Raw genomic sequence first — 25,922 nt, forward strand, 5'->3', positions numbered from 1 at the left:
ATCACTTGCTAATTGCCTTGTTCTGTTGATTCCATCTGAGGCATTTGGCTCTGGCCACTGTGGGAAGATGAGATACTGAGGGAGGTGGACCATTGGTCTGATCCAGTATGGCAAGTCTTATGACGGTATCTGAGTTCTAAGACAAGTGTATAGTTTTGCTTTAGGGGAATTGGAGATGTTAGGGTCTGTCATGAATGAATCCATGGAGTCTGCATGGTGCACAAAGCTGTGATTAGAAAAGGAGTACTTGTAGGGCAAGTACTCCTTTTCTTTTTGCGAATACAGACTAACACGGCTGCTACTCTGAAAGCTGTGATTGTGTGTGACTGAGAAGTGTGCTGTGAGGTGACAGAAAATATGTTATGCCCTAATGAGGAATAACTAAACAGGATGGGAGAAGACAATGATTGCTTCCTTCACTTTCTGTCTTATTCTTTTCAGAGCAAGATCCTTATTGAAAAAAAGCAACAAGAAGAAAAATAGATGGAAACAAAATTAAAAAGGGTTTATATGGCAGAATGAATTACGGTAGTACCTCAGAGTTATGAACACCTCTGAAATGTTTGTAACAAAATGTTGTTTTCAAAAGTTTACCATTGACTTAATAATACTGCTTTGAAACTTTACTGTGCAGAATAAAAAAGTTGCTTCCCCTTTATGTCTTAGCAGTTTATGTTTAACACAGTACTGTACTGTATTTGCTGTATTGGCTCCATTTCTCCATGAATCAATACACATTTGAATAAACTATCCCATCAGTAGAGGCGTAAATAATGTTCCACACACAGTAAATGATAAGCTGTTTTTGAAAGCCTTCAAATGAGCTCACAGTCCAATTTTCACTTGCAGTGTTTAGTAACTAGCAAGGTCGCTGTAAATATTACAAAACTACTCTACAGTGGGCAGTCTCTGCTTAAGGGCCACATTCTTCCCTCCACTAATGCAAGTTGAGTACAATATAGACGATCAGAATCCACTGGGAGCAAGCTGAGAGAGGAGAAATGCCAGTTCCATGTCATGCTCTCTGCCTCCCTGGAGCCACATGGAAGCTCCTCTATTCTCCATGCATTGGTATTTGGAACCAGAGCAGGGAGGAATGGAGCCAGGAATCAGCTGCTTGTCATAGCAATGCTCCCTTGCAAAACTCAGTGGGAATTCTGAGTGTGCAAGGAATTCAGGATTGTATCTTTAATTACAGTCATAAATCTCCCATGACTATTATATACTGGATGACCAATTGACAGATTGCACTCCTTTACACCCATAGGGGCAGCTGCAAAGCTGGGGAGGATTTGCCCAGGGAAAAGACAGTCTTTAGTACTACTGTTCTGCCAAAGAAGAGTAGCTTTAAATACTGGCGGGAATACCACACAGGAAACAGTGGTGGTGACTGTTTGAGTTACTCCGTCAAAATATCTCATCCAGTCTGGTTCCATACTCTCTCCGAGGCTGTCACTTTTGGTTGTCTTTGAGGCTAGTGATTTCCAATAACTAGGCTCTGCTGGCTTGTGATGATGGCAGAACCCAGATCAGGACTCCCAACTCCAAATGTTCACAACTTATGAGTCAAGCACACCCCCTAACCCCGCCCTTTCATGAGATTGGTTTAAAATAATCAGATTTTTACTAAAATAACACATTGAGGTCTCTATGGTTGCCCACTGGTTATATATTATAAAAGCAAAACCGTGTACTGCTAGCTGCAGTCTGTTTCTTCTTTAAGGTTTCAGAGTGGTGGCTGTGTTAGTCCGTATCAACAAAAATAAGGAGTCCCTGTGGCACCTTAGAAAGTAATATATTTATTTGGGCATAAGCTTTTGCAGGCTAAAACTTTTCTCTTTAAAAAAAGAAAAGGAGTACTTGTGGCACCTTAGAGACTAACAAATTTATTTGAGCACAAGCTTTCGTGAGCTACAGCTCACTTCGAATAGGTCTGTCACCGCATAGGTGCATTGTAACTAAATTCCAGTAGCGTGGAGAACTAAAGATTGCTCTCAAATTTCACAGAGTGCCTCAATCACAGAGTAACAACGATCTGTGTTCTCCACAGCCAGCACAATACACAGCTCAGCCTCGTACCTGGGCCGCTCCTGCTCGGGAGTCCCCAGATGTTATAACACCAGAGCCAGTGGGATCACGAGGGATACTATTAATTAGGATTAATAAACTCGCCCTGTTGCGCCCCACTGGGGTGAGCCGCGGTCGGGGACTCCTCCTTCCCAGATCAGAGGCAGGCTGCGCGCGCTGGGGATTCCCCCTCAGCTGTTCTCAGAACGTTCGGGATTGTTCCGGGTGACGTCACAGCACGGGGGGCTCCCCGCTGGCTCAGGTGGCGCGGTGGGGGAGGGGCGGAGCAGACGGCGGGGGTTCCTTGAAACTCCTCCACGGCGTGGGCTGGGGCGTCTAGAAACTCCTCCCCTTTCGCCTTGTGGGTGGCGGGCCTGCTGGGGCCCGTCCCGCGGCGTCGGCTGGGCGCGCTGACTCTCGCGAGGTTTGGGCGCAGAGCATTGCGGCTCGGATCGGCGCCATTTTGGGAGCGCGGCGAGTTGTGTGACTGTGTGTGGAGAAGCGGCAAAAGGAGCTTTCAAATCTGGGACCCTCCGCTCTCTGCCTGCCGCCGCCGGGACCAGCCAGCCGGGTATGGCCCGCGGCAGGCCCGAGGGGCTGCGGGAGGCGGGCTCGGAGGCTCCGCTCGCGGCGGGGGCAGGGAGCTCCGTGGAGGGGAATCCCCGTTGTGGAGGGGGCTAGTGGCCTCCATGCGCTGGTGGGCAGGGGGGTCCGGGCCCGGCGGCTCCGTGCGGGGAGGGGGAGGGGGAGCTGGGGCTAGGGGGCTGCTGTGTTGAGGGGCAGCAGGCGCGGGAAGGATCCCGTTGCTGCCTGGGGGGGGCTCCCGAGTGGGAGCGGGTCCCGCGGGGGCGGAGAGGGGGCTTCCTAGCACGGGAAGCCCCCCCCCCCCTTGGGCGCCTCATTGCCGGTGGTCAATGCCTGGGCAGCCGCGGTGCATGTGGCCTCTGGGTTTGAACGCAGGGCTTTGCCGGGGGTGGGGCTGGCTGGGCCGGCAAGTGCTGGGATCAGGATGAGGGGCAGCACTGGAACCCGAGAGGATTTTAAACCTCTCCTAGACAAATCCAGCGTGCGAAGCCTCCAGGCGAATCCCTCCGGGAAAGCGACTTCTTGCCACGGTGCGTGTGTGTCTGTGGCGTGGCGGTGGCAGTAAATGCGCTTCCACCGATGCCTTAAAAACAAACGCGTTCAATTGAAAGCGATCACGTTGGTGTGTGAGCTAATCCCGACTGCAGCCTGTGCGTTCATTACTCCTGTTTATTTCTCTTCCCTAGTGGGAGTGCTGGAGGGATTTCCCAGGTAGCTCGTTAATGTCTGGAGGGTCGTCCCCCGTCCCCCCCCCCCCCGTTTGGCATTTTTAACCTAGGATCAGCAGCTTCCTTTTTTGGTGTAACACTTTTTTTTTTTTAAATGAAAATGAGAAGTCTGTAAACCTTCCTGGTCGGTCTCTCTTCGGTGGGGGAGCAAAGGTCTGTTTGTATTAGGGCAAGAAGAAACTTCAGCGTGCGCAGCATATTTATTGATACTGTATTGTGCTCTGTTCACTAGGAAATGTCTGCTTCTTCCTTGTTCCTCTTCTCTCTCTCTCAATCATGTGAGAACGCTGCATTTTTTTAAAGATGTCAGATTAGTTTTATAGGCAAATATATAATAGAACTTTCAGGAAAAAAAAACTGATTGTTTTTTTTTTTTTCCCCCCTCCTGTAGGCAGTTTGGATTATAAAGGCTGTCCTGGATATTTAGAGCCTTTTGCTTCATTTTGTTGTGGAGGGGGAGAAAGGTGGACGTTGACCTGCAGCCTTTGCTTCAGTTGAAGAGGGGAAAAAAATAACTGGACGTCGACCTGGAATTATGATTTATTCAGTCACATCCTACTCACAAGGCTTCTGAAACTGTCAGAAAACATCTAAGAAGTAAATTGAAAGCTTGTGAAGTCTTGAATTTCTCTACTCAAAAGTACGAGACACCTCATCCGTGGACACTTTTGTCCACACGGAATGGATAATTAGTTAAATTTCTTAAGCTTAGCATACTTCTGCTGTCAAAATTAAAGGTGGTGTTTTTTTTTTTCTTTGAATTAAAAATTTTCAGGCACTGGCTAAGATACATTTGAGTCATATGCATAACTAGTTTTGTCAACTGGTTTTAGATTGCATTAAATGTAATCCTTGCTTGCCGTTTAAGCACGGCTGAAGAGTTTCATGGCAGATATTTTTACCTTCATTTTATTTTTTAAATATTCTGACACAGCCTTTTTTACTTTGCAATGAAACCTATTTTCTAAATGAAGAAATTAATAGAACTTTGTTTTTCTTTTTTCCTTTTATATTTTATTTGAGTTTTTTGGTAAAATGTTGCCAACAATCAATATGGCGGTATCCAGATAGCCATTGTTTGCAGATGCCTCTATGAGCTGAAGCTTAGAAATGTTCTTCAGTTCAGATGTGAAATTTGGCTTTTCAGTTTTACTCTTGGTGTCATAAAAGTTATATTTATTTCATCAGGAGCTGATGCTCATTACATTGAGATGTACATGGAATAGTAAAGAGAAGAGGCCGCAAAAAGATAGAACAAGCTTCTTAAATCAGACTTGCAAATTTTGGAAATAGATTTGTGAAGGCTGTAAATGAGAAGGATGGGTAGCTGATTTCTGAGAGGAACTCTGTCAAATAGCTACTGATGTAGTATCTTCAAGGACTCTGGCTATTATTTCAAGGAAAACAAACTGGAAAATATAAATTACACTGAATTAACACCTTGTACAGTCGTCTTGGATTTTGTAAGTATTGTACCGTGCATGAATCAATATACATTTGAATAAACTATCCCATCAGTAGAGGCATAAATAATGTTAAGCTGTTTTTGAAAGCCTTCAAATGAGCTCACAGTCCAATTTTCACTTGCAGTGTTTAGTAACTAGTAAGGTCTCTGTAAATATTGGAAGCTGTTGCAAGAAGAAATAGCACTAACTAGAGAATCTTATGTGATTTTGAGGAGTTGCGTTAAACCAGTGGTTCTCAAACTTTTCTACTGGTGACCCCTTTCATATAGCAAGCCTTTGAGTGCCACCTCCTCCCCCCCCCCCATATGAATTAAAACCACTTTTAAATATATTTAACACCATTATAAATGCTGGAGGCAAAGTGGTGTTTGGGGTGGAGGCTGACCACTTGCGACCCCCCCCCCCCCATGTAATAATCTCATGAGCTCCGGAGGGGTCCCAGCCTCCCAATTTGAGAGCCCTTGCTTTAAACTGTGTGCTGATGTACAAATTTTTAGGTATTCTGTGGGGGTTTTTTGTTTACATCAAGAACACTTTTGAGTAAGTTGATTGAGCAGCATACAGATGGAAAGAATGAAATTTTCAATACACACACTACAGCCTAGAAACTTTTCATAAGGTTGCTTGAAGTGATAGGCACTTCATATCTTGCACAATTTTGTGCTATGAAGCTAAATTGATTTCCTGCAGTGTAAAGAATTAAGGGTGGAGACAGTAGTTCCTGTCCACGTTCAGGTTTTGATAAAACATCTGTTTAAGCAGGCTGACTTTTTTTTAAGTTGCATTCAGAGTAATTTAGTGAAATGTGATGGGTTTTAACCCTCTGTCTAGTTCCTGAAAGCTCTGTTGGTTTTTCTGATTCTTCAGGTAACAGGCTGCTTAATTCACCACTTCACATTTTTATTGTTAAATTTCACACCTTTACTGTTAAATTTATTATTATTCCTCTTTTTCACCGGAAACATGGGGAGCTTTATTAAAAGAAACAGTTTGCCTATTAATTGTAAAACCATTTACTGCAATATTTTGAATTAATTTCTCTGCAGGTTTACTTTCAACAGATCCACTACTGCCTCAAGAAAAATTTAAGATGGACAAAACAACCTAGTTCAAAAGTCAGTGGAAACTTTATTCAGCTTTAATCTTGTTTTTCATACATAAAGATCATGTTGACCTTGCTTTAAATAATTAAAGCACTATTTGTAATCTGGCACCTTTACTAAAGTGGCCATATTTTCATAATTTTCTCTTTAAGCTCTTCAAAACTTGTGTTTGCTAATACCAATTTTGAGACTCCTCCAGGGCTCTAAAATGGGATCTGGGGCAGTGTCTTGAAGGGAAACCTCACATACAAGCAATTTTAAAGGAATGTGAAGCTGTGCCTAGATGACTGTATTGGAATTGCTTTTTCTGTATGCTGATATTTTGACCAGGAGGATCTTGTTTTAAATAGGTCTGCTTCATAGGACCTGTATTCAATTTCCTGTGTGATCAGAATTACCCTCTTCCACTTCCCTCCTGAGTGCTGGAGCTTTATACTAAATATAGTGAGGAGTTTTATTCTGAAGTGCTGTCTTATTTGGCTTCTGCTGAATCAAAATCTATTATGTTCACCATCATTAAAGGGTTACCATGATCTAGTCATGGTTCTGGGATAGTTTCAGGTGTTCTACCTACTCCCAAATCCCATGGCCAAGTTTTATGGGTTTTTTACATTAATTGTCCTATTTTTTTTCCCTCAAGTGTTTCTTTCCTTCATCCGATGAAGTGAGCTGTAGCTCACGAAAACTTATGGTCTAATAAATTTGTTAGTCTCTAAGGTGCCACAAGTACTCCTTTTCTTTTTCCTTCTTTGCTTAACCCATGCAATCATGAGAAAATGATTAAAGATCTGATCCTGTAATAAGCTCTGCATGGGCGGATCCCTATGCCTGTGAGGAACCCCATTGAATTTAGTTGGGCTCTACACTGACTCATGGATCTCTTATTGTGGAGTTAATTTAATGACTGGGCGCTAATTGATTGTACAGGATAAATTGTGAGATTGTCTCTACACAAAGTACTGTAAATTTATAAAGCAAGCAAACTAAAAAATGGAGAAATTCCTTTTTTAGATCTTTCAATTATAATAATGCGTTACTATATTACTTCAAGTAGGTTTAAAAAAAAAATTCAGCCATAAGTGATTTTTTTAAAGTTGTAAAGCGTTGTCTGTTCTAGAGAAATGCATTGGTTTAACTAAATAGATTTTAAAAACAATTGGCTTAGTTCAGCTGGTGCACTTTTGTGGTATGTACATCTTTTTTGATTATAAGAGGAGGTGAAAGTGCTTTTCTCGAGTAAATGGTATAAGGGACAGGGATGGAGTTGTCTTCCCCCCAGCCCCAAAACAAACACACACACCCCAACCTCCTAGGAGCCACCAGTTTTGATAGAGCTTAGACTGATTTTATAGTAGTATAAACTTGCCAAATCCCAGGAAGTGAGTAAGTTTAGAATATGTACAATGTCTGTGTGCAAACTCTACTTGGAGCAGAGGGGGAACTCCACCTGCATATGCATTTCCATTGTTGGTTATGAGAGACACCAACATTTACATGTCTGTTATCAAAGCATTCTTAGAGAGCCCAGCCATATTACCATTTAAAAAACCCTCAAGCGCGTCAAGGTGTCTGACAAATAACTTAGCAGTTCTTCCTCCACGTTTTTTAACTACTTGTTCTTTCCCAATAAACTCCTAATGTTTTCTCTTGCTTTTGATCCTCAGGTGACATTTGTCCTCATGGCTTTCTAAAGGTGACTTGAAAAGGGAGGGAGAGAAAATGAGTTTGTACCTTTTTGTTGCTGCTTTGTTTATAGAGAAGAACTGAGGTTTTTTCCCCCCAAAAACCAAAATTCTGCTTGTTTTTTTACATTAGAAAATCAGATCTTGTCAGTCATGGAAGACTTCATGGCAACTGGTGAGAATAGAGAAACTGACATTACAATTGGAGATGAACTAAATGCTGTGCAATTGAGAGGAGATCGGAATTTTTTTGTCAATGTTAAAAGCTTTAAAGCTTTTGACATCTGTTGAAGTCATTGGAGGAAAGAAACTTGTTTAAAGATTCCACTCCTTTTTCCTTCGGTTAAGGTGTGAAATCTCACAGTAAAGAATCTTCCAGCAAAACTAAGGAAAATCAAACTTGAATGCATAATATTCTATGGCAACACTTCCAACCCCCCTAGACTTTCAGAGGTCCTTTCTACATAAAAAGAAAATAAAAAGGCACAAACCCAACTTGAAAACAATCCTTTTCTTGTCACCTTTACATTTGGAGGAAGATAGGAATTGGTATAAGCAACTCTGTGGGGCATGGCCATCTTTAAATAAAATAAAAATCAGGTTGATTTGGACTAATAACTTAGTTTTGGTAAATCCCTGTTTTTACAAAATCTTCAGATTTGAATTTGACTCTGAATTTAATTACTCTGAATTTGAAATTTTTAGCAAAAATAATATTTTGGAAATCTAAATACTCCCTGCTGTATTTTACAAAGTGAAACTAACTAGTCAATTTCAACGATTAAAACATAAAATGACTTCAGTTGAAATAATACAAGGTGAAGACGCAGAAAAGGACTTTTTTTTTTTATTAGAAATGTTTAACTGGGTAAAAACAAAATTTGCCTTATTGTGGAGGCACTCTGCTAATGACTAGAGCTGACTAGAGGATGAAAATTCCATTTTGCAAAAACTTTCATTCCACGTTTGAATGAAAACCAAACATTTCAAATGTTATCACAACTGGAATGGTCAAAAGTCTGTTTTCTGATCAAAACCTGAGCTTTTTGATTTGGGAAATAGAGTGTATATTTATAGCCTGGTGAGGGCACTGGCCTGAGCTCTGGGAGACCCAGGTTTAAGTCCCCACTCTACTTGATTCAGAGCAAAGTCTTTCATCTTATCAAGTTAAAGCGGGGACCTGAACCTGGGTCTCCTGTACCCCAAGCCAATACTGCTATTCTACAGAGGGTGAGGAAAGTCAGTCTCTTTCAATCTTACTGATGTAAACTTTGAACCAAATGTGTCTTCTCAAAGCTGAATCATTTTGAGGAAAGAGCAAATTTTTGTGACATTTTATTTCAGTGAAAATGTTTCACACAGCCTTAGTAGCTATTCCAAAGTTAGGTTTGCTTTCTGAAGTGGGCTTAATGTGACACAAATCCCTGCTTTTCTTTGAAAGTAGGTAACCTTTTGGTGTGAAACATCACATTTTTAAACCCTTTGAAATTTTTACACAGTTTGGTTTCTTTTCATAACTTAATAGCAAGGGTTTGAAATATGGCCATTTGAAAATTTTCCTTGCCGTTCATTTATTCAGTTGATAAAAGATCGTGTATCTACACAAAGTAGAGGAGAGGTATATTCTAGAAGATAGATTTGGTGCAACATGTAGATTTTTTTTAAATGGATTTTTGGTCACTTTTGGCAGTTTTTGTAATGAGCAAATATTTATGTACAAATAATTGATAAACTTCTTCAAAAATTTTACTGGGTGCCCTATGGTTGTGTAACAGGAGATTAAGTGCAGCTGTTGACATGTAGGCCTAGTCTACACTTAAATGTTAGGTTGCTATCGCCATGATGCTCAGGAGTGTTGAAAAATTCACACCACTGAGTAGTGTAGCTGTGCTGATGTTTAACCCCTGGGTATACGTAGTTAGGTTGATGGAAGAATACTTCTGTCAACCTAGCTGCCACTGCACAGAAGGGGTTTTCATGTAGCTGTAGGAAGTATCTACACTGGGGTAGGCAACCTGTGGCACGTGTGCTAAAGGCGGCACGCGAGCTGATTTTCAGTGGTTTCAGTGATTTTCAGCTGCCTGGGTCCTGGCCACTGGTCCAGGGGGCTCTGCATTTTAATTTAATTTTAAATGAAGCTTCTTAAACATTTTAAACCTTATTTACTTTACATACAACAATAGTTTAGTTATAAATTAAAGACTTATAGAAAGAGACCTTCTAAAAATGTTAAAATGTATTACTGGCACGCAAAACCTTAAATTAGAGTGAATAAATGAAGACTCGGCACACCGCTTCTGAAAGGTTGCTGACCCCGATCTACACTATGGCACTGTAATTCTGGTAATGTAGACATAGCAATAATAGTTAATGTATAGCAGCTGTTGGTGCAGAAAGTCTTCATTAGGAGTTGCACTTGCATCTACCATTTACCCCATCTTCATGCATTACCAAACCCTCACTTAAACATTCAAAAAAAAAATGCAAGGAATTTAATATACAAAATCTTTTGTGAAACAGGTAGTGATGCCCTGTACTATGTGCCTGACTCAAATCCACAAAGGCAAAAAAATGAAAAGTTAAGTTGCTGAACAGTACATAACCTCTTTTCTTTTACCTTCAGGCACCCACTTTAGTATTTTTACCACTACTACTGCATGCCACAGACCATGCAATGCAAGCTTAGCTCTGCTCCCCAAAGGTTCTCCAACCTTCTTTCTTTTCCCCTTTCCAAAACTATTTGCTCCCTGCACAACTGTGCCAAACATTCACAACTAATAGTGTGAGGTGATGGTAGATTGGTAGAGGGGTTTGTGGTGGAGGGGATAATCTGAGGGGCAGAGTTAAGGTTTGAGTGCGTGGCTGTGGTGTACTGTAGTTATGGTAGTAGTAAGATGTGAGCCTGTGGGTAAATGAGAAGAGGATATATACTATTAAGCTACCTAACTTTTCATTTCCTTGCTTTTGTCAGGTATGTTGTATGTAGAACCCTAACTGCTTCACAATAAAGATGTTTTGTGTGTGCACGTCTCCCTTTTTAGTTATCTGCTTCTTACTAGAGCCTTCATTCTGTACATCAGTACTTTTATGTTTTTAACCATTCTGTAGTGAGCATCCAGAGATTTTAACTCCCTTCTGCTTTAAAGTGTAGCTTCAGAGGGGATTGTCAACTTAACTTTTTTTTTGTTTGTTTTAATTGAATAAATTTCAAGTCGTCTTCAATATTACCTTTGCCTATGGCCACCCCTATTGACTTTTGTGGTATTAAAATCATATTTTTCTATTCTAATTTTTTTTTCTCTTCTGATGTGAGCCACCCACAAGACAGTGGAATTTAGGCCTGGTCTACACTAAACTGAAGCTGACATAGCTATGTTGCTCCAGGGGGCGAGGGCTTTTCACACCCAAGTGAAATAGTTATGCCAACCTGATCCTGTTGTAGACAGTGCTAGGTGGACGGAAGAATTCTCTTGGGGAGGTGGATTAACTCTGCCAGTGGGAAAGCAGCTCTCGGCGGCCTAGGTAGTGTCTACAGTGAAGGGCTACAACTGTAGCCGCTGCAGCATTTCAAGTGTAGCCAAGCCCTTAGTTTCCCTTGTAAATTCAATTAATCAGGTTATATGTGAAGTACTGAACTATATTTCCAGTCTTTTGCTTATGGTGAGTTTGAGTTTCACTTGTTGTAATAGATAAAAAGCAATGGTTTTAAAAGCTTGTTTCCATTTAGAATTGAACTGCCCAAACTTATAAAGTATGTGTCCCAAATAGGAAGAGATGTAAAGTTAGTCACTAAGCTTTTAGAAACAGTCTATTTGGTGGTCCTGTTTCTGTCATTCTGGCTGTCCACTTCCCTCTCACTACGTACTGTAACACATTTACAATGTTAACCTAAAAGCTTTATATTTTTTAAAAATTGATTTTTGTGTAATCTTGATAGCAATATGTAGTTGTGTATAGTGGCTTTTAAATAGCATTTGTCAGTGATATTTGAGCACTTCATAATTAATGAATTTAGCCTCAATACCTTTTTGAGCTATGGCAGTATTTCCATTTTGTAGCTAAAGAAACACAGAGGATGACTTGCCTGAGGTGCACGGTGAGAGTCTGTGCCAGAGCTGGCAAGATTTTTCTGAATCTCACCCGATGCCTTAACTAAAGGACCATAATTCCTGTCTTCAATTAGAAACTGGTTAGGCAAGTTAAACAAGACACAGTTCTAAATTTTTATGGGGATGGCCTCTGTAATCTAATGTTCTTCCTCTGATCTAAATTAGGCCTGACATGGTTTCCTCACCTCTTCTTTTCTTTGAAGGAAGAGTTCAATTAACTGCTTGTAATATCATACTGGTATGACTTTGTTTTTTAAGATGGTGTTTTTTGTGGCTAAGAAATGGAATGTGTACACACCTTTTAAATGGAGCACAGCTTCTATGAGGATCTTAGTGCAGTTCACATCTCACTTCTCCTATGGCTTTTACTATAAAGTTTTAAGAAGGACATTGTATTAGTGGGTCAGGTGGAGAAAGACAACTGAACTTGAAATTGTATAATAAGAGTACTAGAAGCATCTGCTTCTATTCGTGTTAACTTTTCCAGTGATCTCTACTTTATTTGCTTTATGTATGCATGCTACTCAGACCTGAAATTATTCAGCCTTTAAAATTGAAACACCTGAATCCTCAGTTGCCAGAGATGAAGCTCAAGTTAATGCGAATTAGTTGCAGGGTATGTCTGTTAATATTTTGAAGGAAAGTGAGTTGGCCTTTGAAAAGAGACCCTGGCACTTGAGCTTTACAACTAGTAAGCCAACCATTTGTAATATTTGTAATATTTTAAGGGCAGAATTTCAATCTTGAAATGCATCTGATGAAGTGAGCTGTAGCTCACAAAAGCTTATGTTCTAATAAATTTGTTAGTCTCTAAGGTGCCACAAGTACTCCTTTTCTTTTTGCGAATACAGACTAACACAGCTGCTACTCTGAATCTTGAAACAGGATCAGAAAGTTATTGTTACTTCTGTATGTGCTATTGGTGAGATTGTTCATAGAATATTATGTCCAGTTTCAATGTCAGCACTTTTAAAAGGATGTTGAAATATTGAAGAGGGTTCAAGAAAAAGCTACAATAATTCAGGTTTTGGAAAACAAACTTTTTAGTCATTGAGAGACCTGAGGAGCTCAATATGAAGACTGAGACACCTTGATCACAGAACCTACAAAGGAATAAGGGATTTGATACTGGGGGTGTCTGTAACCTAATAAGAAAATGCATAACAGGATTGTGTCTGGAAGTTGAAACTAGGAAAAGTCAAATAAGGGACACATTTGAACAGTGCGAGGGTAATTAATGGTGTTGGCAAAATAACAGAATAGTTTGGGTGTAGTTTTGTCATCGCTTGATAATGTCTTTAAATCCACTAGGATGCCTTTCTAAAAGGTTATTACTCTAGTTCAGCCACAAGTTATTGTGCTCAATGCAGGAGTCGCTGCATAAAGTTTTATGATTGTGTTTTATAGGAGATCAGATTAGATTCCTTCTGGCATTAAAATCTGAGCCTTGCTTTTTGTTACTTTACTTCACTCTAAGGTTGAGGTGTTCGATTTTAATTTTGTAATTAAGCATTTTTACATACACTGTTGGAACCAGGCCTTGAAAAACCTTGGTCACCCCGAGCAAATAGCAGTCTTCCTTATGAAGATTGTGCTGAGGTGTGCAGATGAATCACTGTCCCTTTTTCTGGCGAGGGGGTGGAGGGGAGTACAAAGTGCCCAACCACTGCCGCTCCTTTAGTGGAGGGAGCGAGTGAGTAGATCAGTCTCTGGAGCCAGTTCTTTTTGAGGATGGGAAGACCCTGGAAGGAGCAGAGCAACACTGACACTATATTTGTCACCGAATGGAAGGGGAAGGCAGGAAGAAGTGTGGCCCCAGGGTAACTTTTCTCTCTTCCCAGAACGGGACTGATGGGTTGGGGACTGGCAAAGAGCAGAATTATCTCTGGCCTGCTGCATTTCTAAGAGGAAGGATGCAGGTGAGGAGGAGTGCAGGAGGGGCCTATGGCATACCCAGGAGAGCAATGAGAATAGAGGTTGCAAGGCTCTCCTTCTGTTAAGAGATGATGGTGATGGACAGAATTGAGTTTTAGGTATGGAATTGGTGAGTGAAGATGTGCTGATAGAAATTAAATACATATAGCCTTTGGAGAGTGGTGGCAGGGGTAGTGTTCACTCTGTTTGGTAGGTTTGGTCCTAGAGTAGATTGTTAGGTCAGTCTTTCAGGCTATTTAAACATGTATTGACATGCTTATAGAGCCACACAAACTGCTTTAAACTTAAAAGCATTTCAGCCAATTGTGCGATGAATGTTTAGACAATCTTTTTTCCAAGAAGATTGAATTTATTTACATTTGCTTTCTGTGTTGTATCTTTTAACAGCCTGAGAATTGCTAAAGGTCTAAAAATGAGGTGGTTTGTCTTAATACTCTGAATTATAAAGACACTTGCAGGTATTCATTATTGGTATAATCTGACATTTTCATTAAGGCTCTGTCAAAGCATCTAATATTAGTCTTCAACAATGAGTGTCCTCAAAATCAGCTTTGTTCAGCAAGAGGAAACAATCTTTTTCCTGGTAGATCAGAAGGAAAGGTGTATTTCTAACCACAAGAGTGAATCATATTTCTGGGAGTGGAGGTTTTTTTTTTTTTTTTTGTTGGAACTACTTTAGAAACTAGGACTCAATTTTTAATTGTTAGCTTATTCCTCTTTTTTTTTTTTTTTTTTTTTTTTTTTTTTTTTTTTTTTGGAATATACCAAGTTTCTCCAGGCCCATGTCCATTAGACCAAGTTGCTTATGTTTTGTTGCGCTGGTGAGTTTTAACTGGCAGAAGATTGATTTAGTCAGTCCCCAGTTGACATTTAATGTCAGTCTTCAGTTCTGAAGCTGCTATTCTTACTGATGCTGGAAAGATGTCCAAAGTAATGTGTTTGTATTTACTTACAGTCTATTCAAGCACTGAATAAGTATACCAACTATTATGTATGTATCAGAGTTGGTAGTATAGCTCTGAGAGCAGAGTTAAATTTTGTCTAATATGATTGGAACTATATCGCTGTGGATAAAGAATTTTTTTCCACCTCCATGCAGCCTGCTAACTAAACTGTACTTTAAATGCCTTCAATTTATATATGTAGTTCATAGCACAGATTTTTGCAGCTGGCTGACACCAGTTTGCAACTCCTGGGTCTGCCTCCTTCAATTAGCTGGATCAACAGGTAGCAGAGCCAGTCTGACACTTTAATGCCCTGTGTTTGGCATTTGCTTCCTGTCCTCTGCAATTCCTGGTTCCTTTCTCCACCAGCAAAGATACTCCGGGGTGTGTGGTGGTTTTTTTTTTTCTTCCCTCAGCAGTGGGGATGGCGGGAGAGAAGCCAGGAGGGTTCCCCCTGTTTTCTGACTCTTGCCATGAGATAGGGAAAATTGGAGTGCCATCAGAATTTCCCAGGATTTCCTAACACCCTTTGTCAAAAATAAACCTTCCTAAACAGCCATATCCATATCAAAGCTGCCCCAGACACACCAAACACCTATGTGAAGGGAGATTCGGAGCTTTTTGTGGACCACCACCTCTTCTAACACTCCTATTGTACAATTTTTAATTTCTGTGAAACTGCAGGAGGAACTCCATAGTCCACAGCTTGAGAGCATAATTCTACCTTATTGCTATCACCTTTGTGAATCTAATGGATAACTTTACTGGAAACATTCAATTTGGCAGTGAAGAGATACAGTATTCTTTAAAATAGGTGGTGGTAAAGCTTCAGACAGGAGTGGATAAAAAACTTCATATAATGTGATAGTAAAGTGTCACTCCTCCAATAGCTTTCAGAAAATATCCTTTTTGAGTTCAAGGCTTTTCTCATTCCCCCCTCTAGAGGCTTCTTTTATAAGTCCCTCTTGAACCCAAATAGCACTGGATCCTTTTGGAGCCTGCCAATGCTTCTTGCCTTGTTTGCCAAAGTGATTATTTTTTTTACAAACCCAGAGGAGTTTTTCTTTCAGGTTTTTCAGGGTCTGTAGCCCAGGTGACCAGTCCTGCCATATCCTACATCCATATGAGCTGTCATGGATTGTTGTAATCATCATGAGATTCCATAGGAAAAAGTAGGGTAGATTGGAAAAGAGACAGTAGGGGAAAAAAAGGACATTGCAAGAGGGAAGCAACCTCTTGGAACAGGTATCTTCAAAAGCTTTAGCCAGCAGTAAAAGAAGTTTACTGATCTGTTTCAAGGGCTGGTGACTCCCAGTTCAGTCTTCCAGTCAAAATTCTGCTAGTGCCTTTATGCACAGACCACCTGTTCTGGCATTGCTCTCAAGGATATCATGTCTGCGGACTCTTCCTTGGCAACAGCTTGAAGCGACCTGTTACTTGGTCAGCCCCATAGGCTTACCCCATCAAATCATCAGATCTCCATAGTCCTGAGCATTGCTGCTGAGGCTCTTCATCATTGCCTGTGACCTCACTGTGAACCGTCTTGGGGAATGGCCAGAGAAGTGGCTCTGCTGTTGTGGCATCTGCCATTCCAACAGCTCTAAGTGGCCAGTTCTTAGTGCCTGAGGCAATGAATCCCAAGACTTCAGACTATCCTGGAGTGGACAAAAGAGATTGTGTAGAACATCTACTCCAGAATCCCGGTATTCTCAACAGAAAGGTTGTAAGGTGGCTTTTCAAAGCCTTACCATATAGGATTGTGTGGTCTTGATTACAGGGTTTAATGCTTTTCACAGCCCTGAAGAAGAGGGCAACAGCGCCTCCAAAAAAGGAAAGTTAGTGGCAGGTGTCCCAGAGAGGCTGAGTTCTCTGTAGTGCTACCCTGGTAATTGGATCCAATTAAGAGAATCGGTAGAGAACAGATTCTTCCACCTTAAAAAAGATCAGGACTCAATTGAGGGAATTGGCAGGCCTCAAAAAGGAAGGTGCAGCCTCCCTACCAGCTGGGTAACCATGCCTCAGTGACTCAGGAGGAGACAATTCCCCCCCCTCTCTTGGTCCATGGACTTTGCTGCTTACAACCTCAGGAGTCTGACTCAGCTTAAGGAGAACCCTTAAGTGAGTCATAATTGCTCTTGATTTGAAAGCAAAGCAAGCCATTCCCCATTTTCTATTCCTAAAGGCTGAATGAACGATCGGGGCCTTCTCTAGGTTAGAGAAATCTGGCATGTTTCCCCAAACACCAGACCTCTGAAAGAGAGAACAGGGTCATTCATTACCCGAGATGCACAAATGCTATTCCATGCTGCTGCCTTTCAGGCACAGTACACACCATGATGCTCAAGCAAACACCTGCCTTCTTTCTCTCTTCACCTGCAAAATTGTACATTCTCCAGTGTCCCCATTAGAGTAGGTGAAGGGAAGAACTGGGTGGTGTCATAGAGGAGCCCCGAGGGATGTTCTGTGTTGAGACCTGGGCCTGAATCACTCTTATCTCTGGAACTTGGAGTGGAACGCAGGACAGAGAAATTTTAGTGAACCAAAAAAAAGTCTCTCCCTTTCCCAACAAAACAAATGAAGAAACAAAAGATTAAAATGATTTAAGACATTGAAACAATAAAGAGATTGATTTTGCTCTGAAACAGTGTCAACCAGAGGAGGCAGTGCTGGAAATAAAGTTGCATACAAAAATTACGTTAAAATAACATTAAGGTTGCAAAGTATATTCAACTTAGGAGAAGCCAAAATTAAGGTTGTCCATGCACTGTTCCTCTCTCTTCCCTTTTGTGCATAGGCATTAGCAGAGTCTTGCGCAACATCCTAAAAGAAGTCTGTGGCAGAGTTAGGTATAGAACTCTGCTCTCGTTGGCCCTAGTCCAATACTTTAGACACGAGAACATCCTTTCTCTTAATCCTCTGCTTTATTCATTGTTAATTCTGTGCACTGAATGAGGCAGTGATCCTATTGAACAAATGGTATGTGATCATTTACTTAAGCACTGTATTGTATCACCTGCATGCAAAATGTCTGAATTAAGGTTGCGCTGGTGACCTTTATTTTGGCTTGAATGATTGACTTGGCAAATTCTTTTAATGTAGTTTTTGGTATTTGATTTCCTAGATGGATGGTTTTTGTTTTACTACCACTAGTCTGGAGAAGTTGAGATCTGAACTCATTCATGATCTTCTGGTTTCCTAATCCTGTGAATCTTCCTCTGTGCCAAAGTGGGAAATGGTTGCTGCATTTCTTTCTTCTCCCCTCTCTTCCTCAGACCCCCTTCCCCACCCCAACCTTTCAGAGGTATAGTTCTGCTTTGCCTGCCACAGACTCAGTGGTGATTTGGAGCATGCTCAATGCAGGTGGTAGATAGGGTACAGTGTGGGTTTAAACTTGTTCAGTGCAGATGTCATGTTTGGGGCTTTTGGTAGTAAGCTGCTTAAGCTTTTCTGCATGTGGCAGTTTTCATGGGGATAGCAAAAAGTGCCCCTCTGACACCAGGACTGTTCCCCCTGCTAAATTTCAGGTTTCCGCTCTAAGCATGGAAGAACTGGAGTTTTTCAAAGAGGTGGGTTTTTGTTTTTTTTTTTGTTTTTACAGGGGAGTGCACGTAGGGTGCATGATAAAATTGGCAAAGCTACCTAATACCACTTTCAGAAGTGACAGGAGTTTTCAATGAAACTTAAAAATAAATAAACAAAAATCCTGAGGCAGAGAGCAACTGTGGAAAAGTCTAGGCAAATGGTTAAACTTCGATAAACTTTTAAGCAACTAAAAAGGAGGACTTAAAATGGACACTGGTAGTTATAACCACAGAATTGCTATAAACTCCTCTTATAGTACTAGATCTCCAGGATCAGAGTTGGTCTGTTTGCAGGTGCAGAGACAGCTGCTGTCTCTGCCATGGCTTCTGGAAGTGTAAAGGTTTAGCTTCCCCTTCCAGCACATGTATGGCTCCTTATGCTAGTCAGAACCTTTCAGAACAAGCAAAAGAAGAATTCAGATATACCAATGAGATATATTGTGCTTATTATATGTACATGCCAAGATGGGGAACTGTTTATGGTATTTTGAGATAGATAAAGCAATCAACAGGCCTTTTACTTGCTTGTAGGGAGTTTTGCCGTGTGACTTAAAACTGGATGACTAGTGTATGCTGTAGAAGGTTGTAGTTTGCACTGGTTCCATCAAACTGCAATGGTAAAATTCGCTTGATGAAAACACATTCACTTAATTGCATAGGAGTTGCACTGCTGGGCCCAGAACTCTCTATTTAGTAAGAATTTGGTTATTTTTTTTCCCCTTTGTGTCTTCATGTCCACTCAAAGATCTTGTTGCCCCGTTTATGTAGTCCTCTCACTCTTGCATCTTTACCTCCCTCCCCCCCACACCCGTTCCCTTCACCTGGAATGACATCTGTTACGATGCACTAAGCATCCAACACAGTCCTCCTTCAGATCTCTTAAAAGTTCAGTAATATTTTGTTTTTTCTGACCACCTGTATTATCTATTCTTGCCCTATCGTATTCTGAAGTTAAAACTTTAACAACCTGTTCCTCACGTTCTTTTGTTTACATATTAGTTTCTTTAAAAAAAAAAAATCAAATCTACTTATGACCTGGGACAGCAACAAGTCATACAAACTGCTTTGGAGGTATCTTTTGGTACAAGGTCAGGGTTTGTCTATTTCTAAGAAAAGGGGCCTTATTTTATAGAAAGGTGGTCATTTTGGAACATAAGCAAAACAATTTTTCAGTTTCTGCTTTTGTTTCCTTAACATTGTTTCCATGCTTTCTCAGCAAAAAAAATTGAGTATAGGCATGTAACTGCAGCAGACTATTAGGATTGCTAGATTTTAGGTTTATGATTGTGGAGTATATTCCTATTAATAGTTCTAAAGCTGGGACATGCTTTGTGTTAATCTTGCTTCTTGAGTAAATTCTACAGCAGGGTTTGTTTTACTTTCTAATGTAAATGAGTACAAAACAAGATACTGATAAGGAGCTTCTATACATCTGTCTAAACAAAAAGATGCACAAGCTGCAGACGTGTCTCCTGGTATGTGAGAATAGCAAGATAATTCCCTGTCAAACCCCCCCCCCCCCAAAATGGTGCTACTTTTCTGTGTGTGCACGCATGCTCTAGAAAATTGAGGGCTCTTGAAAAGAACATTGACTACACATGAATGAAGTAGTCATATTTTATATCTATCCATACTGTCTACCTACCATATAATAGAAGCTCCCCCAATAAAAATCGGATTTGGTTATGTAATGTGCACATTCATTTACTTTTCAATATTCTGCACACAAACAGGACCAAGTGAAGAAAAATTGTTTGGTGTCCAGCTCCCAACAATCAAAGCATAGGGAGGTATAATTTTAGGCCTCACAATCTCAAAATGTGTCTAAGCAAATACACTGCATTTACACTTGCATAGGCAAGCATTTCATATTTTTTCCAATTTATTTAATATATTCCAATATCCCTTATTTGTAGCAAGAAACAGAATACATTTTTATTGAAATTTGAGCTAGTTAAGAGAATGGATTTTCAGTGAATGATGAAAACCTTGCACTTGGCTTCATAACATAGTTTTCACAGCTGAATCTTTTCTTCCTTGTATTTAATGCTCCAGTTCTATGTTCTTTCTGTCTGTCTGCCTTTCTTCCTATGTAACTGCCAACTTAATTTCGTAAATGCAACTTGAATATTAATACACATTGTTAGCTCAAAAATAAGAATTCCTCTGAAAATCAGTAAGAATTTTTAAATTATAATAAAAGCAGAAAATAAATTAAGAAGCAACTCAGTGTAAATTTTGTCCATTGATTTGCCTTGGAAGTAGAAAGCTCTGAGATGACGTTGTGTGCCCTTACCTGTCCGCTAAGGGGACAGGTTTAGTATTTGAATGACTAATGGAGGAAGGATAATGAGGAAAGTTCAGAGTTATGTGAGAAGCAAGCATTGCTATGAATTTCATGCTTTCTCCCACATCCACTTAGAACAGTCAAAATAACTTTCCGATAGTGAAGTTGATAGAATCCACTGTATAAAACTTTATATATTCCACAATCAAAAAGTGAAGAATTTTTTTTATGGCTTAGGTTGTTTAATTTTACTGTTCAGGAAATATTTTTATAAAATGCAAGTGGGGCAGTACAAACAAGTTTGAATTATCCCATAAAAAGTAAAGATTAGGCTATCCTTTAATGTGGTCTTAACTTCAGAAGAACATTGCTGTTTAAACCTAACAAACCTCAGTTTAAAGGGATGTACTCAACTTGAAAATTAAATTTCTATGAAATATTTCTGCCTACTGTGCTTATAAGTACCTGTAATAATTGGGAACTGAAGGGAATTAGTGAAAGTATGGATCTTACTTCATTTGTCTTTTTGTATATGAGCACTTTGTGTCTAGTTAGTTTAGCTGTTTAGCTTCAATAGTCAGGTTCTCCCTTGCTGACAAATCCCTTATAAGCATAAACAGAAGTGGCAAAACCCTTAATATTTTTCTTTAAAAATAGTATTTTAAGAAGTTTTAGGGTTTACTATTTAGAAAGTGTTCTGGCTGAAATTACATCTTAAAAAGTCAAACTGATATTCCTTTAAATATTAAAAGTAAAGCTCTTTATATAATTAGTCTGGTATCAAAGCAGAAGGAAAACCTTGATTTTAATTTCTAGGATTCGTGAAGGGACCATCAGATCATCTAATCTGACCTGTATATCAAAGCCATTAAATTTCACTGTAATCCCTGTACTAAAGTCAATAACTTGACTGCCTAAAGCATATCTAGAAAGGCCTCCAGTCTTAATGATATCAAGAGATGATGAATCTACCACTGCTCTTGGGAGTTTGTTCCAATGGTTAATTGCCCTAACTGTTTAAAAACGTGTGCTTTATTTTCAATATGATTATGCCTGGCTTGAGCTTCTAGCCATTGGTTCTTGTTATGCTTCTTTTCACTATAGCACCCTATATTTTATTCCAGTGAAGGTACTTAAACTGTAATCAAGTTATCTCTATTTTTCCTCCCTTGGTATCCTACTGTTAATTGAATTGTCTTGTTAAATTGACCTCCCACTTGGTAAGGCAACTCCCATCCTTCCTGCGCTGTGTATTTATACCTGCTACTGTATTTTCCACTCTATGCATCTGATGAAGTGGGTTCTAGCCCATGAAAGCTTATGCCCAAATAAATTTGTAAGTCTCTAAGGTGCCACAAGGACTCCTTGTTTTGCTGATACAGACTAACACAGCTTCCACTCTAAAAAAGATGACAGATAACTTGTTTCAAACGCTAAACATACTGAGTTCTTTAAGTCTCGCAGATCAGATCTACGCTGCAAAGTTTTGTTAACATAGCTGTATTGGTCAGGCTTGTTGAAAACACATTCCCCAGCAGGCATAGCTATGCCAGCAAAACCCCTAATGAAGACTTGGATATGGTGACAGAAGAGTGCTTCTGTTGGCATAAGGAATGTCATTTAGGGTGGTGGTTTCACTAAGGCCTGGTCTACATTAGAAGATTAGGTCAATTTAAAAATCCACACCCCTGAGTGCCATTGTTAATCCAACCTCAGTAACCATATAGACAGCACTAAGGGCATGGCTACACTTGCAGATGTAGAGCGCTTTGAGTTAAACCAGTCTTTGGAGAGGTGCAGTAGGGAAAGTGCTGCAGTCTGTCCACACTGGCAGCTTCAAGCACGTTGGTGTGGCCACAATTGCGGCACTTGCAGCAGCATTGGGATCGGGGCATTCTGGGCAGCTACCCAGCATGCATGTGACTGCAACATGCTTTTCAAATGTGGGGAGGGGGGTGGAGTGTGACAGGAAGTGTATTGTGTGTGTGTGTGTGTGTGTGTGTGTGTGTGTATGTTGGGGGAGAGTGGGTTTTTGGGGAGGGCTGAGAGCATGTCAGCATGCTGTCTTGTAAGTTCAGACAGCAGCAGACTCCCCCACCCCCTTCCCCCCGCCTCTCTCTCTCACAGCATTCCACACTAATGCTTGCTTTGTCTCGGAGCAGATAAGCAGCTGGCTGTCAGAAATGGAGCTTTCAAAGGGCATATCCGCATTCCTACAGCGATTCAAAAACTATGACAAGAGTGGCCACTTGACATAAGGGGATTATGGGACTTTTCCGGAGGCTGATCAGAGTGCAGTAATGAAACACCTTGTTCACACTGACGCCCGGGCATTTCAGTCAAGACACAGCAAATGTTAATCTTCTCGCCGAGGCGGAGTACCAGGAGCGCTCTAGCCATGGAGTCAGAGCGTTCTCCGTGCCTTGCCAGTGTGGGCGGGTAGTAAGCTAGGGCACCCGGGGCTGCTTTAATGTGCTCTAACTCACAAGTGTAGCCAAGCCCTAAGTCAATGGAACAGTTCTTCCATCAACCTAGCTACCGTTTCTCAGGGAGTGGATTACCTATGCCAAAGGGAAAGTGCCTGTTGGCATAGGTATTGTCTACGCTGAAGCACTACAGCTGTACGGCTGTAGTGTTTTTTAAGTTTAGACAAGTCTTAAGATGACAGAAAAATACCATTTATTGGTATAAGCTGCGTATACTCTGAGGGCCTCTGCCAGTATAGCTATACCAACAAAGTGTTTGTAGTGTAGAGGGGGCCTCACTTTAAGGCTTTTTTTCTGGGCTCCATATCAATTTAGTCTCTTCTAACCCTCTCCAATTTTCAACATCCTTTTCTCATGTCATAGTTTTAACTATATGCAGTATTCTAACATTGGCCTCAACAATGCCATATACAAAGGTAAAATCCCTTCCTGTTCCTACTCCCCTGTGTATATGTCCAAGGATCATGTTACCCCTATGTGCCACAGCATCGATCTGGGACCTCATATTCAATTGCACGTCCACTGTGACCCATGGATCCTTTTCAGAGTGTCTGCTTTCCAGGGTACAGGCACTCTACTGTTGGTATTACCTGAATTCCTTGTTCCTGAATGTGTTTTAATACAGCCAAATGCAAAATTACACATTTTGCTTGAATAGGCCAAGCTTACCAAGTGATTCAGAGTGCTTTGACTGGCCTGTCCTCATTATTTACCATTTTGCCAATATTTGTCATCTGCAAATCAGCAGTGACTTTTATGTTTACTTTCAGATGATCTGATGATTCAAATGTTGAATAGAACCAAGTCTAGTACCAGTCTCTGTGGAATCTCCCTAGAAATACTCCCATCCAGTTATTCTTCCTTACCAAACCAGTTGAATTGAACATTTTTCAGTATATACTATCACAAGTGACTGAGATACCACCTCAGAGGAAGGATGATCTTTTATGGTTTATGCACAATTCTGGAAGTAAGGAGATCTAATTTAGATTCTGTTCCCAGTGTCTCCACAAAACTCATCTGACCTCTAATTCATGTAATTCTTCTGTGCCTCATTTTTCTCAGCTGTCTTTAAAATAAAAAGAAACAAAACATACTTGTCTGCTTTACACAAATGTTGTAAGGCTTAATTTTTTTACAGTACTTTTGATATTCTTGAAAGGGAAAGGTGCTGTAGAAGTACAAATAATTGTCAATTTTAGCTAAAAAGTTTTGTTTTCAGGTACTTTATAACTGATTTAAAAAAAAAAAAAGCTTCCTACTATAAAAACTCATCTGATGTTGAGTGACCACAGTGGGTTCAGCTTTAAGGGAATTGGCATAGCTCTCCACAGCACAAAACCCTTGAGCTCAAGTGACCTTCCAGCCTTGGCTTCCCAAGTATCTGGGATTACAGGCATGTCCCACCGTGCCTGGAGTTTAAATAGCTTCAATAAATTTAAATGTTAATACAAGTATATTAGGAGTGATCTGGGCAGTTATACATAAGAACTTTGATATACAACTTGATCTAATCTAAGCAATAACTGATTGTGTGGTTTTATTTTTTGTTGGCATATGTTTTGAGGTTGCATTTTTAGCAAATTCAACTAGATTGTAAATCAAAGGTCTAAGAAACGTGCAAAAAAAGGTAGTGAAAAGAATGAAATGGGGGGGGAGGGGAGGTCCTCAGGTAGCAAGTATGCAGCAGGAATCATGTTAATATCTCCATAACCCCCACTTTCAGTTTACCTCAGAAAGTAGCTATCTAGTCTGAGGGCCTACTACGTATGTCTGATCATCAGGTGTGTCAGGCTGTGTTGATGGACATAGAGACGTTAGGAATGCAAAGCTAAGTGTATGCTAACAGACCATAAGTATTTCTAAAGTAATTTGCAGTAAACTTGTAGATATGAGTTCACATTTTCCTGATTTCATTGTACTTCCATGTTAGGCTGCTTTATTGTCTTATGTTCATGTGACCATGAAAGACTTTATTGGAAACAATTCTTCCATCTGCAGTTCAGTTACAATAAGGGAGATGTAGCTCCACATGATTACACACAGGAAAAATGTTTTTTTGGTATCTAAAATGCAGTTGCATCTGTATTGTACATCATTCCTTTCCTCTTCTGTCACTTAACACGCACTAATGTAACACTTCAAAAAAAAAATGGCCAACTGTATGTTCTCATCATATTTGGTTTTTAGAGTGCAAGTTCCCTGTAGTAGAGGTCTTTATTTGGTCCTGATCTCATGCTATGCAATAAGCCTTTCTGAAATTTTAATGGTCAGCCTACCTGGAGTGAGGAAGTTGGGGAGAGGAGATGATCCTCTTAAGGCTTGTCTACACTGGCACTTTACAGCACTGCAACTGTCTTGCTCAGGGTGTGGAAAAAAACCGCCCCTGAGCGCAGCAAGTTTCAGTGCTGTAAGGCGCCAGTGTAGACAGTGCACCAGCACTTGGAGCTATGCCCCTTGTGGTGTGTGGGTTTTTTTGTTGTTGTGCTGCAACTACACAAGCCATGTTAAAGCGCTGCCAGTGTGGACTAGCTCTCAGTGCTGTCTTCTCATTTGAGGCAGGAGAAGCAAATGATTTCCTTGTTTGTCAAAAATGATATGCATTGAGTTCTTGTTAAATTATATTGTGTTGGTTCATTTATAAATAAATATTAAATGGCAAAATACTTCATTAATGCAGTTAGGGTTTCCTGGTGACAGCTTGTGGCCTTCCACAATGTTTTGAGTTCAGCAAAACTCGGACTTCAGAAAACCAGGAAATACAATTCTTTTCCATTTTGTTTGTTTTTTAACAGAAAACTTGTTAGTAGGAGTTGTAGATAAGATGCAGTTGAGTGGATTACTGAGACGGCCCTATAGCTATCTCCCTCTTCTGCTCAGCCCCACTAACCAACCTTGTCCCATCCAGTCTGGCAGTTCTCCCAGCTGGTCCCCCACCACATTATTTTA

At 40.4% G+C, this 25,922-nt stretch overlaps 1 protein-coding gene across 8 annotated transcripts in view; it reads left to right on the top strand.

Annotated features, from left to right (window-relative positions):
* The first annotated feature begins 2,161 nt into the window (after positions 1 to 2,161).
* GPBP1 (GC-rich promoter binding protein 1) overlaps positions 2,162 to 25,922 on the top strand; it is a 60,113-nt gene continuing 36,352 nt past the window's right edge. The window contains exons 1-4 of one of the 8 annotated variants that reach the window (XM_038402520.2): positions 2,162 to 2,638; positions 3,772 to 4,020; positions 4,569 to 4,843; positions 5,893 to 5,961. The gene's annotated coding sequence lies outside the window, so the exon portion shown is untranslated. Of the gene's footprint in view, positions 2,639 to 3,771; positions 4,844 to 5,892; positions 5,962 to 25,922 lie in introns of all 8 variants that reach the window. The other 7 variants (XM_043514441.1, XM_038402519.2, XM_043514442.1 and 4 more) reach the window with 7 other exon arrangements.

This window comes from Dermochelys coriacea, chromosome 5, assembly GCF_009764565.3.
Source record: "Dermochelys coriacea isolate rDerCor1 chromosome 5, rDerCor1.pri.v4, whole genome shotgun sequence".
Lineage (NCBI taxonomy): Eukaryota > Metazoa > Chordata > Testudines > Dermochelyidae > Dermochelys > Dermochelys coriacea.